The 14343-nt window shown below is 47.8% G+C and overlaps 1 protein-coding gene and 1 long non-coding RNA gene across 2 annotated transcripts in view; one reads left to right on the forward strand and one right to left on the reverse strand.

Moving 5' to 3' along the window:
• GMDS (GDP-mannose 4,6-dehydratase) overlaps positions 1–14343 on the forward strand; it is a 583021-nt gene that overhangs the window by 449992 nt on the left and 118686 nt on the right. The gene's annotated exons all lie outside the window — the stretch shown is intronic.
• LOC129507507 (uncharacterized) lies at positions 1184–3006 on the reverse strand. The gene is made up of 3 exons (XR_008664019.1): positions 2737–3006; positions 1674–1787; positions 1184–1550 (listed from the first exon to the last, which is right to left on the reverse strand). It is a non-coding gene; the product is annotated as an uncharacterized LOC129507507 (long non-coding RNA).

Below are 14343 nucleotides of genomic sequence, written 5' to 3' on the forward strand. Positions count from 1 at the left end.
AGCAATGTTAGCTTCAGAAGAATACAATGTTTGAGAGCCAGAGGAGGCACAGGTGTTTTAGCATATAATGTATGAGAAATAAGTGAATTTCAAAAGTGAGTATATCTTATATATCTTTTACTTATGATATTTATTTAATTTTAGCTGATTTTATTTATGTGTCTTATGGACCAAATGAAGAATGCATTAAGTCAGAGCCCTTTGCTACTGTACACAGCCTGGCAGATGCTTCTTTATTTATTATGTTGGCAGCTTTATTTTTTTTTTTAAAGAATCATCATTTTATTCTATTTTTTAAAAGACTTGGAGAGCGAGAGAGAGCACAAGAGGGGTGAGGGAGAAGGAGACTCCCTGCTGGGCTGGGAGCCCAATGTGGGGCTTGATCCCTGGACTCCGGGATCATGACCTGAGCCGAAGGCAGACACCTAACTCACTGAGCCACCCAGGTGCCCCTAAAGCATTATCATTTCAAAAAATCCTTTCAAAACAGTTGATTGGATGCTTTCCGCTGAATGACCTTTGGCCCTCTTTAAGAAGACCATTATGGATGCTTCTGATTAATTCTCCTCCTTTTCACTTCTACTTTCCTGGTAGGGGTTTTTGCTTTACTACTCAGTGGTTGGCTTTCAGAACAGGAAGGCAAGTTTGACTTCATAAAACCAACAACTAACATTTGCACAGTGGTTTGCCACTTACAAAGAAAGCACTGTTCACTCCTTTTGTTTCCCTCCCAGTACTGGGGGTCACTGTCACAGGACTCCAGATCGCAAATGAGGAAACTGCCATCCTAGGAATGCTTTCAAGCAGTTGTATTGACAGTGTCTACAGCTTCACCTGTATCTACTTCATGGTCCTCTTCTCTGCAGCAAGGACTATACGCTGTATTTCTTGATCTCCCACCCAGCTCGCAATGCAGTGCCTAAAACCTGACCTTTACGAGCAAAGGATCAGTGGAAATTGTAGTGTTTTCTAACCCAGGGTCCAGAGATGGTCTTTAGGGAATATATGTGAATCTCCTAAAAGCTCAGGCAAAAAATGTGCCCATGCATGGGCTCACACAGATGCAGGTTTTTCAGTGAAGAAGGAATTCATCTTATTTTTCGGTTCTCGGGGGATTCCATGACCCACATAATGAGTCATGTTAATAATTACTGCTTTAAAAAATTAAACAGATAGCCACAAAATCTCTTAAAATTTTATTCAGCATTCATAACAAAACATCAAAATCACCAGAAAGTTAGATTTAACCTCTGTGTGACTTAAAGGCTGTCCACATTTTATGTCTGAGTTAATTGATTTTGGTTTGTTAGAGCTTAAAACTAGCGAGGTTGAAGCTTGGGCTTCAGTCTTCCCATTTCCTAATTAACAGCACAGTTCTATGGCCACAGATTTCACTGAGTCACACCAGCCATCCTGAAAATGCCCATGGTAGATTTAAAAAAGGGCAGGGAGGACGCCAGTCCATTCCATCACCGTTTCCTGTATTCATATGTGCATTGCTTCGGTCTGAATGTGGCTTGTATTTCAGCTGAGAAGTGACTAAACACAGGCTTAAAAAGGAAAAAAAAAAGAAGAGGAAATAAAGAAATGCCCCTCCCCCTCAGCTTTGAGAGAGTTTCCTAACCCAACTTTTGACACTCGAGATCTTTATTTTCTGGGATGACATTACATACCTTCTGTTGCTGTGGGTGCTTCTTAAGGGTAGAGTGCCTTCTGTCTCCATAAATATAGGATGGATTGGCCATCATCCGCTACGTATTCAGTTGGTGTCAGTCATTGTTGTGAGGCTGTAGTGAAGTAATTAGGGGCACGTTACACAGAATCATCAGTCCTCAAAATAGAGGACTTTCCTAGGAACGAGTTACATCGGCAGATAACCTAATGCAAAGTATAAGAGACTAGCAAACAATTTTTATCACTGAGTACTTTGCTGTCTGTAGTAGAAAGTATTATAATCCGACAAAGTAGGCCATTGTCCCTCATCTAGGGCAATATTATCTCTCTGTATCTCTTACAGTGGTCAAGGGCTATGAAAAGGAATCCAAAGTTAAAAATGTTTACGAGGGCACGCACAAAATGTTTTCAAGCGCACGGCGTAACTTTTAGTCTGCAAAATGTCAACAGATGAATAAACTGTGGGTATTCAAAAGACACGAAAGATTTTTTAAATCAAAGCAAAACAATATATGTTCCGGTGTAATAGCGAACAAGAAACACTTATTCATCAAAGAATCCGTAAACATCGTACTTCCTTGGTTGAAGCAGAAGAGCTCTGGGATGTGCATCCAAGTCTGAATTCTTGGATCATGTGTTGGTCCTATTTCATAAACGGGCTGCACTGATACCTCTTTTTAGAGCTATTCTCCCAATTAAATATTTTAGAGGCAAATGATAAAATGGTTGCCCTTGCACTTTTGGAACAGATCTTATTAATTGTACCATCATTCTAAATATTTACAATGTGTTCTTTCAAATATTTGTGGATATAATAGAAAGCATGTCCCTATGACATTATAAGGCCTTACTGAATTGACATTAGATATTCCCATGTTTACACACCTACATATGGTTAATGACTCATGTTACCTATTAAAGCTTCCTGTTTCCTAATTTAAAAGATATTTAAAGACCGAAGTACCGAACTGTTTATTTTTGGCCTTGGGATCTCACTGCTTCATATAGTAACACACAAACAGGCTAAATACGCATTTTAACACCAGCAAACCCACATTTTACCTTTATTATGCAACAGAGATTTGGTCAGCTGAGGTCAGGTTGGGCCCTTCGCGTCGCTGGCAGTGGAGCCGGTGAACCCTGTTGCGGAGAGGAGAGTCGAACACAAACACTGAGCATGTCTACAGCGGCTTAGGGCGGGGATTAACTTGGATCACCTAGTCTTCTGCTTTTAATGAAATTCTCTCCCTTGTATTTTCATGTTTGGAAGAGAGTCCAGAGTTATCTCATGCTAATTTAGTCAGGCAGTGCCCTCCGGGGATGTCACAGGCTTCCCTGACCTCTCCAGAGAGGGATTCGGGGAAGGGATGAGGAGAATTAAACATTCCTGAGAAATTGGAAAGCAGCAGCCCCCAGAGAATCTGCAGAGAAACTCGCCCAGACTCCGCTGGCAGATCCTCGAGGCACCTTTTCAGCACTTGCTTGACGTCTCTCTCAGCCCCTCGGGCCTGACTCCAGGGCCGTCGGGGCGTCGGGGCCCCAGGGAGGTGGCGGCCGGGCCCTCGCGGGGAGCCGCTCCGAAGGGTGCCCGGGCCACGCTGCAGGCCGCGGAGTTCTGCTTGGCGCGTCCTCTTGCCTTTTTTCCCCTTTTTTTCTTAACCCCAAATGTACTTTAGATAAGCTGGTATTTTTACTTTCCAAACGCGGAGTTCCCTGGTTCCTGCCGAGCGCGCTCTGGCCCGGGGTGGCGGTGGTCGTTACGCACCGCCCGGCCTCTGCAACTGATTATTCCGTAATCATATTAGCTGTTTACAAAGGTGGGTTTTCTCTTGTGCATTTAATGAAATTTGGGGCGAAAGGGGCTTGGAAAGTACGTTCCGGTTTTAAAACTGTATTCTCTTTGTGGTTTATATTCCCTATAGGAAGAATTTCAGAAAAGTAGGAAAACATTTCTTAAATGTGGCATCTAGATTGTAAACAACTAACCAAGGAGCGATAGCTTCAGTCTGTTTTCCGGGAGAGCCGTGTTTTCTGATAAACTGAATGAAGTCCGGTGCGCCCTGTGCGCCCTGCGGTGGATGTGCCAGGAGAGCCCTGGGGTCAGATCCCTCCCTCCGGGAGCACCCGCCGCCCCGGGGTGCTCGGCCGTCGTCTCTGGGGCGCCCTTGGTCCCGGTGACATGTCGCACTGTTGAAGCTGACAGTTAAAATTTGAGAGGGTTTTGTTGTTTTCATTTTTTTAATGTGACTCCCAGTGTTTAGCATCTCAGATCCGCGCCCCCTGTAAGGAGCCGCCGACCGGGGGCCTGGCCCGCGCCCCGCGGGACCCGAGCCGGCCTCCCAAGTTGATGGCCCGTCCGCCGGGCACTTCCTCCTGACCACGTGCGTGATAAATGCTGGCAGAGAAGTGTGCCCGTCTCTGCACTGTTCTCAGCAGGCTCCCCGCTCTTTGCTCCCAGCGCCGTGGCCTCAGGGGCTGCGGGCCCGCAAGGCTTGGCGCAGTCGGGGCCCGCGGGGACAGGTTCCCGGTCTCCGGAGGCCAGGTGGCGCTGTCCGAGGCCCCGGGGTCAGCTTGCACCTGCCACGCCCCCGCCGTCCTGGTGCCTCTGTTCTTTTTTTTTTTTTAATTTTATTTATTTATGATAGAGAGAGAGAGAGAGAGGCAGAGACACAGGAAGAGGGAGAAGCAGGCTCCATGCACCGGGAGCCAGACGTGGGATTCGATCCCGTGTCTCCAGGATCGCGCCCTGGGCCAAAGGCAGGCGCCAAACCGCTGCGCCACCCAGGGATCCCCCGGTGTCTCTGTTCTAATGATGATGATGATGATGATGATGATGACGACGATGATGACGATTCACTGACTCGAAGGTGTCAAGGTGCTGGGGACCCACGCAGGGTCGCTGACCCCCTGCCTTGGGCGCTCCCATGGCTGCCCCCAGCTTGGGCCCAAGTCCCCAGTGCAGAGCTGGTGTGGGGATGGGGACAGGACAGGGCTGGGGACGGGGTGGGGATGGGCGGGGGAAGGGGATGGGCTGTGGCCCCCCGCCTGGCCGAGCCGTGCGCGCCGGGCCCTGCAAACCTGGCCCGGCCACGGCTTCATCTGGACGAGGCGCGTTGCATGGGAAACTGGCCCGGGCACTGGACACCTGCCTTCTGTTCCTGCTCCTGCCACCACATGACCCGCGCCCCCTAGCGAGGCTCAGTTTCCCCATCTGTGAAATCAGACCAGGAAGCGACTGCCGTTTGTAAGGAATGGAAGGAGCTCGCCTGAGGATCCCCACCAGAAGGAGGGGCGCGGAGGCTTTCCACGGGTCCGCTCCTCCTCCTGCGGGTCATTGCCCCCCGCGGCCCCTTACCTGTCCGCAGCAGCCTCCCAGGCCACAGCCTTCCTGCTGCCTGTTCAGGGTCGCGTTCCCCCTAACCTTCATGTTGCCACCGTCCCCTGCTTGGGGAAGATAGCCCGCCGAGGTAGCCGCTCCCGAGGCCAAAATAAACCATGAAGTTTAGAAACACTTAGACCAAGATAATTAGGGAAATGATGTTAAATAAAAGGTGGCATTAGACCTGTTATTATGCTTAAGTTAGAAGCCAGTTCCAGAAAGCACTATCTCCAGTTAACTGATCCCTTTTAAAAGGTCTTATTTTGTTCCTTTAAAGATTTCATTTATTTCAGTCTTCTGATCACTCTTCCATTCAGGCTCTACTAATGGGTTTCTCTTCTCCATTGAGAATCATATTGGAAAAAAAACCTCTGTCAACAACTGTGTACTATTTAGGAACACTTGAACAAAAGAACACTACCCAACAACAATCAATGAAGCTAACTATTCCGAAAAAAAAATACTTAAAGCCCCTCTAAAACATCTACCTGTATGTATAATACAGATCTACTTTCCTGAAATAGCAGAAACCCGCATATAAGACAAATATACAAGTGGCCAGGATTTTTGTGCTCTTTCAGAACTTGAATATAACTGACCTATTTTGGGCAAGGAATCAGAAATTCTTAAGAATGGAAATGTTGAAACCCCAGATTCCGTTCTGAAACACATTTTTTTTTAAAGAATTAGTTCACTGAAAAATGCTGTGTTTTAAGTATAATAACAGTCAATGGAATTATCACATCATATCTCAGTGATCGTTATGGAACACTGATCTCTTAGGCATTAACCCAGGAATTTTCTCCAATAATATTATCGTTTGTAACAGCAATAACATTCAGTAGATCACAAAGTGCTTTCAATAGATTATCTAATGGGATACCCAAAACCCCGTAACCTGTGTAAGAAAATCAAGAGTGAAATAAGTGGCTGACCTCAAGTGACAAGCCCAGAGTCTTAGGACTTCTGTCCGAGTTCTTTTCACTACATAATATTAAGACTGTCCTTATGACTGCCTATTTTCCTGTAAAAACAGTTCATTTGCAAAGGCGAATAAACATACAGCCTTCATCTCTTGCCCTGCGATTCTCGCAGCTCCCACATCCAGCTCCAGGGCTTCATTTCCAGGGTGTGTTTGGTATTCAGTCTCACAGCACAGCCCCAGTTCTAAAGAATTGTCTCCTATCTTGTATGAAAGTACCCAGGTGCTCATAGGAAAAGCTCCTAAGATCACAGCACTGTTTACTGCTGGGAATAAGATCATTAAAAAAAGAAAGAAAGGAAAGAAAGGAAAGAAAGGAAAGAAAGGAAAGAAAGAAAGAAAGAAAGAAAGAAAGAAAGAAAGAAAGAAAGAAGGAAGAAAGAAAGAAAGAAAGAAAGAAAAATACTTTTCTTTCCTTGGCTCCTTTGGTCTTAACCTCCACCTCTAGTGGCTCCATGAGGAGCTGAATCCACTGAGAAGCAGGAGGTTCTGTGATGCCCGGTTCTGTTCTCCTACGACCCTCCAGACTGGCAGGTGGGGTGCTGGGGAGGAGCGGCTGTCTCAGCTACAGTCAGAGTTTCAGCAGGTGATGCTGCTTTCCTCCAACTGGACGGGACATCTGTGCCCCCCAGGCGGGGGGGGGGCGTTCACCATTACTAGCAAACATCCAGTAAGTTGTCCTTTATTCTCAATGGTGCCAGCAAAGTTTTAAACCAATCTGATATTGAGTTGGAGACAAGAGTGAGTCATGCGAACTGAGAAACTGGTTCTCATTGCTTTATGGGTCATCCGGCCAGCAGGATGGCTGGGATGTTCCCTCCCGGGTAAACCTGCAGTCCGTTTCACTGATAGAAATACAACGCTTGATTTTTTTCCCCCGTCCCTGTTTGTTCTGGAGTCCGTCACACATAGGCAATCTATTTGAAAGGAAAAAGAAAGGCAGGAACAATTGTGTAACTGTCACGACAGCCAAGCATGTACATTCTCTCCCTGACCAAGCTCTTTAATGTCTGTGGACACATGCTTCTGGAGGCCTAAGCAGATAGTGAGGATAGTGCCCTGGGACTAGAGTATTTATCACTTGGCAGCTGGTTTACTTGTGGGGAGACACTGGGAATTTATCTCCGTGCCCTTGGAGAATTGCTTTACTGATTGTCTTTCTTAAAGACTTAATTCGCTGATTCTTCAGCCGACTTACTACTACATGGTCCTCTCCCTGGACTTTGCACTAAATTTGTTTTTAAATTTTGTTCAAGAGGATTTATTCCAGAAGACACGCCCTGAAGGTTGGAGCTGGCCTAACGGGAAAGGACTCCTTATTTTATTGTCACATCCGTGGATGACCCAATGGCCCATGGTGGGCAACATCTTAGAATATGGCCTGAAGCTCTGACAGCACTGGTCACCCTCACCCACTTGCGTTTGTCCTTCTATGATCTTAGAAGGAATTTAGTAGAAATGGGAGCTGCGGATTTGCTTATCTTCCAGAGCAGTCAGGGCATACTGAACATTCCGCCTGCGGACGCCTTGGTGCTTGAAGTTACCAGCTTCTTGGATCCACGTTCAGCAGCTGCTCCTTGCATCGAGGGCGCTGCGTGCAAAACAGCTACCGACATTACTAGCGTCTCAGAGAAGAAAAAGATCTCGTTTCAAAGTGATATCAGGTCGAGGGCTTCTAAACACCGTTGTACTCTCAGTAGGTGTAACGAGACGGAGCCCTGGTCACGTTCCCTGGAGGAGCGCACAGGCCCGTGCGGGTGAGGCGTCTGGCACGCTCGGCTTGAGGACCCAGGCGCTGCACAGCTCCCGAGGAAGGTCGGACGGTGGAGTCGGCGTCTGTCTCTCGTAGAGGCCGCTCCCCAAGTGCTGCCTTTCTCTGAAAGCTGGAGACTGAAGGGATGAGGCGCAGATGGTCCCCAGCCAAGGCTTGCGTCAGGAGCCCTCGGTGCTCAATAAGCACATTGTGGCGGTTGTCTCCTCGCCGGCCAGCTCCTGCGTCCGCAAGCCGGCACTTGACTCGAAGGGCCTGTCTGGCGGCTCGCCTGCGAGCGTGGCCTTTGCTCGGCTGTCCCGGCGCCGGGTCGGGCCCCGGGGGGGGGGGGCCCTGCGGCTGGGACAGGCCCTCGTCCCCGGGAGCCCCGAAGCGGGGCCCTGGTTGCCCTCAGCACTGGGGTGGGCGCAGACGGCGAGGGCGCTGCAGGAAGGCCGGTGGGAGGAGAGCCACCCGGTCCCGCCGTTCATTGTCAGTCGACGCCGGGTTTCTGGCTTTCTCTGTCATCGGTGTAGACTGTGTTGTGGTTCACGCCAGGATCCCCGAGCTTCCTCTTCAGGGTTTTGTGTCGTTTTGTAGACTTTCTGTTTCACTTTCAGGGAACTGGAGTCCCTGCCTCCTGTAGTGGAAGTAGGGCTGTACCGGGCTCCACGCTACTCGCAACCTCACCGGTTGTGGGGTAAATAAACCATTGTGTATGGGGAGGAAAAAAAATTGGCAGAAAAGCAGAATATTGTTAGACTCTTGCTTTTCACGGGTAGTGAGATTTCCCAACTGGAGCGTCTCTGTTGTGTTTTGCCCCTGGCTAACATCTGAAGATCAGTAATAAAGCTCTATGCAAATACTTTCATGTATTTAAAGAACAATATTTTGACACTCATTGACACAAGCAAAAAAATACAACACTAAATTAGTGTTCAGGAAAACAATGCAGACATTGTTCATTCATATGAAGTGAATGTGAAAAATGTTGTGTTATAGTAACAGAGAAGATCTCTTGCTCCTCAGCTCTTGACCTTTAGCGTTTGCTACATGACATTACTTATGGAGTTGCACAGTAATGGACAATTTTTTATTGTTAATAATGGATCTCGAGCAGTCACTGATACTCGTTAGACTCCTGGAAATTTTAGTCACCAAAAATAAATGTTTATCCTCCAGAGTCTGGTAATTTGAGGTGAGCTTCACTAAAAATTTTTAGAAATATTTCTTGGACATTTTGGAATTTCCAAATACCTGATAAGTTAAATATTTGGAAAATGTTAACTCAATGTATTAAAGGCTTGTTTTTCTAGATTTCACCTGGATTTATAAATGCTCCCTCCAAAAATCTCCTGTCACCATCTATGTGTTTTCAAAATAATTGAACTTTTAGGAGCACTCTTGATTTTTTTTTTTATTTGGAGAACACAAAGGAGCTTTTTGTTCGATTTTCGGTAGTATGGAGGGGCTCTTTTTGGAGGGGAAGTTGTCCCTAAATTATTGCTTTTTATATATAGTGGAGTTTCTTTCCTCCCCTATCACCAGGCTCCAATATTGCTGCTACAGTAAATGTCTTAAATAAAACACTTCCCTTTTCATCCCATTCAATAAAGGACATTACAGAGTCAGCATCTAGGAAATAATTATGATTACAGAAGCGTTCTGCTCATGGATAAGATCAAGTCAATAAGGGCACTTTGACCTCCCAAAAGAACAGCAACTGTTTATGTTGGGATCTTCTTGTATTTAGCAACCCAGAATTAAATGCATAATGATGAAATCCAAATCCATTCAAGTATAGTTTTAAGAGTGTTGAGAGAGTGACTTTCAATTTGAAATCCTGATTTTTGTGAACGAGGACGTTGTGGAGAAACACGTTTGAAATGAGTTTACATGCACAGGTTCAATGAGACACTGCCTCCCGGTTGGAAAGATGGTCTGTGCGTCCTAGCTGGCCGTCTCCAGAGGAGCCCAGGCCCGGGCAGGGAGCGTGCGTGCTCGCTGGGATTACGACTCAGGCGAGGAGTCCTCTGAACCCTCCGACTCCTCCCTTGCGCTCCCGTGCCTCCTTTCCTGCTGGCATCTGTCTCACTGGCCTTACGTTGCTGGGGCTGCTGTTGGCCCCCGGCAGCCTTCTGCGTGGATTCGGAGGCCTGCCTCCAGGGGTGCCCTGTCGCCTCTGGAACTGCCTCTTCTCACCGAGTACAGAGCCTGGGACGTGGTGGGTCCCACACACTCAGAGTCAGCAAAGTTCCGAGAGTCCTGTTCCATCTGCAGCTGTCATCATCTCAGTTCATTGGCACGAGAAGCAGAAGCCAACTCAGAGAAATTCAAGGAAAAAGAGATTTATCGTAAGAGTATCAGGGTACTTGACAGGAACTGGGAGGTGAAGTCTGCTTTCCAGTTTGTGCGTCTCCCCGCTCACTGCCCCCCAGCCTTGTAGTCTGTCTTTTCTCACTCCTCCACCCAAACACGCGTCCGTGCTCGGCTCCGCGTCTCCCGCAGGCCGTCCCTTGGCCTCAGCGGCACTGCTGACCCAGTGGTGCAGCACCCGTGCTCGGTGCACTACCACCCGTTCAATCTCTGGGTCTCCTCCTGGACTCTTTGGAGGCTATCACTGGCCCAGAAGACATCAGGTCTGCACCCATGATAAGGGAGTGGGGAGGAGAGGCCGTCTAGACCCAGGCCACCTGGCTTACCCATGGCTTCCTGACCCGCACCCTCAGCAAGAGCTGTGGATAAGGATAGTCTCGCCTAGGAGAAAGGTTTTAGAACGCGTCCACACCTACTGTCATCTGGGTACTGCTGGGGTTTATGTCTCAGGAGTTCTTTCTTAAATCAAATGTTGAACTTTTTAAGACACTCTTCGTATATACATGTTGGCGGTCCATAAGCCAAGCGTAGCATCCGCCTTGTTTATCCTCCCCTGAGATACTGTCAGACTGTAGCAGAGCACCCGGCACCTGGCACCCGCACCCATGTTTTCCATGAATACTGACTGGGTCCCCAGGCTAGCCCACAGCCATATGTGCAGCTATTCCTAACAACCATTTCTAATTGAATTTTTACATGAAGATGCATGTTCATCTAATGCAGTAAAAAGAATGCTAGAAGGGGAATCGAGGGTCTACTCCCAGCTCTACTAACCAAGTATGTGACTTTAAGTCACGTAATCTCCCTGGTTTCAGTTGCTTCACCTCTAAAATGAATTGAATTGGATGAGAACATCTCTGAGGCCCCTTCCAGCTATAAAATTCTGTGGCTCTGACTAATAGAATCAGGATTAAGTTCACTCCACCCTTTCAGTCCTCCCTCCCCATGCCATATATGGGTGCAAAAATTTGATCATGGAGAGAAACCAGATCCTCCCAGGCACCAATAACCCTCGCAGGCTACGTAATTATCGTTGTCACCATCATCATCATGATACCTAATAGTCTTTAAACACTCACTATATCCCAGGCACTGTTCCAGGCACTTTACCTATATTGGCCTATTTAATCCTAAGAACAACCGTATGAAGTAAGTACTATTATTATTGTTCTGAGGAACTGGAAGATTAGAGAACCTGCCAGAAGTTACCAGGTTAAGTCCTGGAGCCGGTGTTTGAACACAGGGGGATCTGATTCCAAATTTGAGCTCCACCCAAAAGCAGTGGTTCTCAGTGTGGTCCCCAGACAGTGGGCTCAGCTTAGCCCTGGAACTTCTCAGAAATGCACATCTCAGGCCCCACCCCAGGCCTAGTGAATGAGAAGCTGGGCTGGAAGAAGCCAGCAACCTGTGTTCGGGCCTTTCAGGTGATTCTAATGCACCCTAAAATTCAGGAGTTCCTGCCTCTCCTCTTCAACACTGCCTTTCCACATACCTGTAAGGGGCTCTCTAGGTCCTTGATCCCCAGGTAGGCTGAATACCCAGAGAGGTGGTATTGTTGCCCGTTCGTATGGGTTCAAGGCCAACATTCAAATATAGGTGCTCATAAATTAGGAGCTGGTCATGCTGCTTTTCAGGCTCTCTCCTAGTTGATATCACTGATGAAATCACCACAGGGAAAGTCAGGAGGTGGAGACAGTTACAAAGCGGGGAGGAGAGGAGGATTATTCCTACAGCTCTGCTGCCGAGATGGGGGGGCCTCCATGAAGCCCTTCCAGAAGCTGTGGCAGCTGGAGCAAACAGACTTAGGGCGAGCATCACGCAGTACCTGGACCGTCCCTCCCTACACAAGGCCGACCGACTCCGGGCCTGGCCTCTGACCTGCAGGTGGTCACCCCGCTGCATGTGCTCACTGAGCACGCCCAACATGCCCAGTCTGAACTGAGATGCAGCAAATAAATGCGAGATACGTGCTGGACCTCAATGACTTAGCACGCAGAAAAATAATTTAGAATATCTTGATATTTTGTGTTGAAATGATCACATATTGTATATATTGGGCTAAATGAAACCTGAAAATTAGTTTTGCCTTTTTACTTTTGGAGTGTGGCTAACAGAAATTTTTTAATTTTTTTTTTTTAGTTTTTAATTTATTTATTTATGATAGTCACAGAGAGAGAGAGAGGCAGAGACACAGGCAGAGGGAGAAGCAGGCTCCATGCACCGGGAGCCTGACGTGGGATTCGATCCCGGGTCTCCAGGATCGCGCCCTGGGCCAAAGGCAGGCGCCAAACCGCTGCGCCACCCAGGGATCCCAACAGAAATTTTTAAATTCAATATGTGGCTTACATTGTATTTCGGGCAGCATTGCTTTAGACTAAGCTGGTAGTGTCCCATCTCCATCTCCCTAATGCACATAATAGGGCGCATGTGTCGTCTTTATTTACTGGCAACAGTGATTATCAAACCTGGAACTGAGAGAGGTATAGCGACGCTAGGACCTGTTACTCGGGGAGCCCAGAACCAGCCCAGGAGTTGGATTCCAAAGGTCAGAGTCAGACTGAGGCACAGGACCAGGTGGTGGGCAGGCTTGAGGGATAAGGTCACAGAAGAGTCAGAGCTGGCTTCCCAAGGATGTGTTCAGGCCAGAAAGCACGAGCAGGGAGATGGACAGTCAGGTGGTCATGAGTATAGAGTAACTTCCGGCTGCGCGCCCACAGCTTTTATATTGTTTCTGCTGAGCCAGGAACTAATTCTAGGATGGCTTACCTGGGTATGCGAGTGGGAACAGGTAATTGGAAACACCTGGGTGAGGTAGGTGGCTGGGCACGCTCCAGGAAACAACCACTTCTGGGAAGTATATTGTGACAGTAATGATGTTAGGGCCAAGTTAGAGCATTTGTTAAATTGCAGTGACCTGAAAGTGAGTTTCCATATTCCAGGTGTTAGTCTGTGAGTTACTGTTGCCCTCTTAGAAACCTAACACCACACCGTGTTCAAGATAGACGGAGCTCTATGCAGAAACTACAGGCTGAAGCAATAATGCTTATATTAAAGGCAAACATGGTCATCTCATTACTGTATTGAAACAATCAGCTTATGTTACTGTCTTCACAAGATAGCCCTTTGCAAGTAGATTTTTTTCTAGGGATGGCTACAATAATGCCTCCCATTAGACAGGACCTTTTGCACTGCGACTCTGCCATTCTCATCAAGGGGGAGATATGTTTCCCTTTTGCTAAAATTTGGGCTTACCGGGTAACCAGGGGTATGTAGAGGAAGTGACTCTGGGTCACTTCCAGGCCAAGGCCTCATGAGGCCTTGCAGCTTTTGCTTTGCAAAAAAGCTTGGGCAAGATGATGAGAGACCCTAGGTTTGGGGGACACATGAAGGAGAACTGAGGTACATTTAGCACCAAGGACCTAGACCTGTGAGGGAAGCGGGTCGGATCCCCTAGACCACAGGGAGCAGAGATGAGTCATCTGCCCCGAGCCCTCCTAAGTTTCTAGCTCACAGATTCCCAAGCAATAAAGAAGTTTAAGCCCCTTGGTTTTAGGGTGGCTTCTTAAGCAGCATGAGACAAGTGGGTTTATTTGTATGTGGAATTTTCATTAAAGTCGTTTTGCATATTATTTATATGGTCACATCAATAAAATAATTCCGTGTGCACTCAGAACATGTTATGCCAAACATACACACAAGCTGTAGATTTTGCTCAAGTTCCTTTTCGATCATAAACGGCCACAAAATGATATGACATAGGAATGCAGACTCTGTTTACAGACGCCCTCTTCTGTGCTGCAGAGTGGCAGGGAGCCACCACTGGAGGAGGAACCAGTTTTGCCATCTGTGGTGTAGCCTCCGAGCTGAGAGGCGACACAGATTGTGATCTCGAGGGAGGGGCAGAAAGGAAGCAATAACTGCCAGGTAGCACTAGAGCAGCCTGGGATGGACGGACTGTTCTGTGAGCCGCACTCGCCGACGAAGCGCTGAGAAAGGAGGGCGGCCGTGTCCGGGGCAGGGAACAGAGGGCTGCGAGAGAGGTTGAAACGCAGCCGCGGGCTGCCCTCAATGTGCTTTCCTGGGCCTCCTCCGGGGACTCTTCAGCACATACCCAGCCTTGTTCACATAGTATTAATCACTAGAAGACACTACCCCCAGGATCTATACCTGACGTGGGAGTGA

Source organism: Nyctereutes procyonoides, unplaced genomic scaffold (genome assembly GCF_905146905.1).
Source record: "Nyctereutes procyonoides isolate TBG_1078 unplaced genomic scaffold, NYPRO_anot_genome, whole genome shotgun sequence".
NCBI classification, from domain to species: Eukaryota; Metazoa; Chordata; class Mammalia; order Carnivora; family Canidae; genus Nyctereutes; species Nyctereutes procyonoides.